General features: G+C 34.8%; 1 long non-coding RNA gene across 1 annotated transcript; it reads right to left on the reverse strand.

Moving 5' to 3' along the window:
- Window positions 1-1,225: 1,225 nt before the first annotated feature.
- LOC131229688 (uncharacterized) lies at window positions 1,226-3,398 on the reverse strand. The gene is made up of 4 exons (XR_009163544.1): window positions 3,309-3,398; window positions 2,997-3,106; window positions 2,257-2,772; window positions 1,226-2,012 (listed from the first exon to the last, which is right to left on the reverse strand). It is a non-coding gene; the product is annotated as an uncharacterized LOC131229688 (long non-coding RNA).
- Between the last annotated feature and the right edge of the window lie 2,602 nt (window positions 3,399-6,000).

Here is a 6,000-nt window from a genome sequence, read left to right on the forward strand (position 1 = left end):
GTCATACATGAACACCACTTCCATCAAATAAAGACAATTGACAAAAAGAAATAAGCAAACAGCTAGACATGCGAGCAGCTCCCTTGGATATGATCATAATAGAAAAGATTTACAAATTGGATCCTTCCAAATATTTGTAGGATCATTTTCCAATATGAACAGAAAAGATTTGCATCAATTAGATCCTATCATTTTCCAAGACAGCCAGACAATTAGATCCTCAGCAGACAAGCCAGCCAGACCAATTCCACCTTGATTTGGATCAACAGAAAAGATAGAGATTTGGTTGGGTACTTCATCAAAGCATACAAATATTACAAAAAAATATAAAAAATATCATTTTCTTACCACAAATGTTGGAAATTTTAGCATATCATCAGATCTTCTACCCATTACGTTTCCTAAAATTTTCCTTTCCCTGACCAACAGCCATAAGGATCAACATCCTATCTTTATGTTCCAAACCACGAACATTCCAGGAGAGGAACTTCATTAATCACCATTCTTAGATGCCCCCTAGTAGACTTCCAAATCCATACTTTAAGTGGCTCATGCATCCAACATATCATTAGCCATGCTACGCACTTGCGGAAACAAACTATTTAGCTTATCACAATATAGATGAACTTTTATTCATAAGACTTTGAACACATTGCTGCTGCTTTCCGCTCTTTTGCAAATACCAAAAGTCTAACATAATCAGTGATCCACTTTCTCCTACAAAGCTCAAATGTCACTGTTTACAAAGGAAGAAATCAATATTTTGACATGCAAGTATAGCCAATACCCAAAGGATATGATACATGAAAAGTTTTGCTAGCCAGAATTGAAGAACATAAACGAAAACCAACCAACTTGGAAATCTAGTGACACCAACAATATTGCCACGTTTGGTACCAGAATGGAATCTAGAAAATTCGGCTTCACCAATGTCTGAGTGCCTATTGTAAGTAAATAAACAAAATCAAAATGCTTCCACAAACAAGCTATGAAATCATAAATTCTACAACAAAAGAATGAAATCTTTTTATTTGGTTGTTTATCTTGATTACAATGAAATCTTCACACACACACACACACACACACACACACACACACACACACACAAAATCCTTTGAAATGAACAATTTTGCAGGACAGGAAATAATGTCTTTCGTAGTAGAAGTTAGGTTGGTGTAATTATGTCTGTGTTGTCTATATTTACTCAACTCGAACCAAGGTGTTTAATTACCTTTGTTTCAACAATAATGCCTTTCTATCTAGAGTGGAAAATAAGTGAAAAGAAAAAGTAAAAGGGTAAAAAAGAATAAAGAAGTGTCCCTCCCAAAGGAGATCATAGTGGTAGATACCTACCATAAAAAAGATAACTGTTATCCCAAACTATCCAGTAGAGTTTCTTATCTATGACCATCTGGCCAAAAGGCAACCCTTCAAACCATCAAGTTTATCCAAGAGCCTATGAGATTGAAAATTTCAAAAGCAGATAATCACAACATTGCAAGCAAACAACAAACTCTTCCTGTCCTTATTGACTTGTAAGTCCTAACCATTACATTAAGAGCAAAGAATAATAGATCCTTTGCCTAGTACAAACTTCATATTGATGAACCCCACTTGTCTTCCTAAGCCTTTATTCATATCATTAATAGTCTGATTATCAAAGCATTGCTATATTTTGTATTCAACATGTTAAAAATATGTACAGATGATCTAGAGATGATATATTTTGTAAGATATCTACTGGCAACAGAGAGCTAGGATCATCAGCTACATACAAGTACACAGCAAATGCAGAATTGCAGAGTACAAAACAGATAGGCAATTCAAACATATAGCTTTAAAAAGAACTTCACACAATCCTAGCTCTCATCATTCTTTCAATAAATTTCTCATCTTTCAAAAAAAAGAAGAAGAAAGGAACTTCACACGATCCCTTAAAGCCACATGTGCAGACAATGCATTATTACTTGGTAAATTTCAAACCCACACTCTTCACATGTGTAGATAGCAACCTACATCAAGGGCTTAACATCGAAACAACATGTTATGATGCTGGAAATCTTCACAAGCTGACCAATATAGGAAGTTCCCATGAGGTCGACCTCATAGTACCATTTCCCACATATACATATAAGCACAATTTTGAAATGCTATCACTGTTGAAATTCATCCATATCCACTGCAATATACTCTTCCTCCATTTACAGTAAGGATAAATTAAGGTAAATTGAAGTGGAAGTTTAATAACGTATGTACCTTGCAAATAGCATCAATTTCATCAAAAAATGATAACATGCAGATCACTTTGATCACCTAAAATAAGGAAAGAAAAGAATACAAATTAGACTATCAAACAAAGCATGAATGGCATAGCTATCAAAATGAATGGTTAAAAGCAAAACAGTAACAACTAGTACAAATTCCAAGGGAACAATCCATCCATATAACTTACTTTGGTTCTACTCCATCCAAAATCAGGTCAGTGATTTGAATGCTCTCCATTACATAGAACAATATATGCCACGGTTATCATACAGCTTGTTATCTTTGTAATTGAGGATTGGATTAGTAAGGTCTCTAAATCACCTTTACTCCTTTAAACATATTGCAGCCAGGAACATACCTTTACCATGCACACTATGGAATGCAAAGAGAAGCCAGGCTCTTCGGCTCGATTCGAGTGTTGGTCCCTGATGGGGTCACTGAACCTTTCACATTCGACTATGATTGAAGCATTTTTTTATGGATTTGACCTTCAAGTAGCTGAAATTTCTGATTTGCACAAGAAAAGACTAATTGTTGGCATTATATTTCAAAGACTGCTGCCTAATAGCCTAGTAGAAGAAAAAGCATCACTTTGGTTGAAAGGTGTTACCTTGTAGAGATGGTGCATGAGAGTCATCTTGTTGTTAAGGGCATGTGTGTCAGTGAGTTTAAGAGTTGGCAATTATCATTACTTTGGTTTCTAGGAAGCTTTGTCAAAGAAATGTACTTACTAAAGATCACATGAATCACAAGCAATTAACGTGTCAAGAGTTAAACCTTCCTCAATTTTCACCAGTCCACTTCTTAACTTGCAACCATCACCATCCAAACAGATAACTGCCTACAAGCTAATAGTTATATAAAAATCAGTGGTAGACAATGATTTTCCATTCTGGATAGCTCCACCAAATATCACAGAACTTTAACTGTTAAAAATGATTTGCCATTCAATCTAAAAGAAATAAATGCTGGTGGGATTTAATGCCATTTTCAATAACGAATACAATAACCACTCCTAAAAAAATTCACTGTGCAGTTCTCACCAAGAAGATCAACATCATCTGAAGACCAACTGGAATCAGCTACATGAATCCTGTTCTCCCATTGCACTCCATCAAGGACCGTTCTCTCAGTTAAACTAGTTCTCATGAATTCCCTTGCCTGATAGGAGCATGGACACACCAATAAACAGTGTACTACAATCTTCCTCTTAGAACTATGAATCATTGCCAATGACCTATTGGACAAGAGTTAAAGGATGTGGTCCTATGCACAACAACAAATCTACACAATTTGGAAGGGATGATTTCAGAAGAAATCATATATATTGACAGTATTAACTCTGAGTTAGAAAAAGAACAAATGTAATGCTAATCTGTTGTATGACTATTTAGTACCTACATTCTTTGGTCATATATTGGCTCTTATAGTTATAAAAAAATAAAAAATAAAAAATAAAAAGAAGAAGAAGAAGAAAAGCAACAATATTCTAAAGTTGAATAGAACTACTTCCAAGTTTCCACCCAAGATTGAAGGGAAGTTTGAATTGTCCTAGTGCGTTACCTTGAACATAATGGATAAACTTGTCCATTTGTTTGAACCAAGATTCAGCATATTGGTACTGAAAATCATCACCCATTGTCCATATGATGTGATTTGTATGTGTCACATTTGCCTGTTCATTAAAGCCAAATAAAATTACAATAGAGGGAGTGCATAGAAGTATTAGATTAAATGCATGGGCTGCATTGTACTCTTATCAGAAACCACTAGGACACTTCATATTAAGTTTCAGATTGTGACTCACCTGGGACCGAAAATGGTAGGACTCACCCTGATTCAGCCTGAATTGATCTGACTCGGTTCCATTCTGGTCCCCTATTGGTGTCATGTCTTGTTTTGTTTCATTTTGAAACTGATATGACTTGGACAGTACCGAGTTGCATCGGATGATATTTTAAACCATGAGTTAGTGGGCTGATCATTACATGAAAATTGACGTGTCACTATCTCACTGAGACTAATCCTAAAACAGATAAATTATATGCCAAGAAAATGCAGAGGTAGTTGTAAATTCCTTGTTCTTACATGTCTCATCCTATTTTAGCCTGTCAATACTGAATGCCTCCAAGAAGTTATTCCAAACTCATAAAAGAAATAACTCAAGGAATTAGTTAAGATATCAACTTTTCTCTTTTACTCAGGTTCTAAAACCTGCCATGGCAGGCTCCTCCATGGAAGTTTCAATTTTGAAATAGAATTGATGAAAAATTTCAGAAAAGAGTCTGAGACCATAAACTAGCAAAAATGACTTGCATTTGGTAATTCTACCACAAACTAAGACAGTCTCATTTAATGTACTTAAGTACAAAACTATTAAGGACTCAAAATGCTAATCGAGCAAAGTTATTTACTTTGAAAATGGAAAACTGAAAACTATATTTATATAGTTTTCTTTATGTTACCATGGGCCATCAGTTGATCCCCAAGTGCTTTCCACCAATTTGATGAGTGCTCTTTCCCAAGCCCATGCAATGGAAGCTTGTCAAAATGATTATCAAGAATCCTCTTTGACTGTTAGAAAAAAGAAATAGAAAAAAAAAAAGAAGAAGAAAAACAACAAGTATTAGTAGCATTCTCATTCCCAAATCATCATTAGTCAAAAACAAGGTGAGAATAGTTTCAGATGATAACTTGTCACTCAAAGCTGGATAAACATAGAGAACAAAAATTGAGAGCGCAAGGAAATTTGGAAAACAGTTGGAACAAATATTAGAGAAACATTTCCAGGTTATAAATACAACTTCGAAACATTCTAGGAAAGAAATAAGGAGTCTAAATGTGACAAAATTTGTTCAACCAATGAAGAAGTTTTTGTTAACTTTTGAAATGCTAGTTTATCTGAATTTGGGCAAACCAGATATGCAAATGCTCAGCAGCTGAACAATCTGAGACATGATCAATAAAAGGAAACATGCCCTACTTTATGCAAACCAGTTAACTTTTTTTTGTACACTGGAGAATTTATGTTTGTATTACATAGATAATCATGAATATTTTGAGTTTCTGATAAATATTTGTAGATTACAGCTATTTCTGGGACTACATGAAGATAACTATTTGCCAGACACAAAAGAACAAATAGAAGTTCTAAAGACTCATTTGGCCTCACCTTTGAAACCCAAGGCAGGGCCTCACATGGATGGACCTTAAAAACCAATTTGGGCTACCCATCCACTTGCATCCCCACCTATACTCATAGCCAAGGTTTAAGAAAACCATGACTCTAACCTTCTTCTTCTTTTCTTTTTTTTTCTTTTTTTCCCGAGTTACTGAACTGGGACTTATGCCGTACTTTCTCAATCAAGCACTATTTAATAGTCTATTGATGTAGGTTGATTACAATCAACAAGTTAGATAAAGAATACATAATATCAAAATTAAGACAATCAAATTCTGAAGTAAAGAAATTAAGCGCAAATGTTTTGTTTATTTCATCAAAACTACTAGTGAGCAGCAACATGGTATAACACATAAGCAACAAGGTGAACTTAAAAAAAGTGTTAGATACTTATATCTGCTACCCGTTCACTTATACCTGAAAATAGAAATTGCCACTAGATTAACCTATATGGTGAGTCCTAGAAATTCAACGTCAATAACTGCTCCAAATTAAAGCTCAAAACTCGTAGGCATCGCTCACAACTGACCAAATCAACTAGGATCAAGAGACCA

Source organism: Magnolia sinica, chromosome 2 (assembly GCF_029962835.1).
Source record: "Magnolia sinica isolate HGM2019 chromosome 2, MsV1, whole genome shotgun sequence".
In the NCBI taxonomy this organism is placed as follows: domain Eukaryota; kingdom Viridiplantae; phylum Streptophyta; class Magnoliopsida; order Magnoliales; family Magnoliaceae; genus Magnolia; species Magnolia sinica.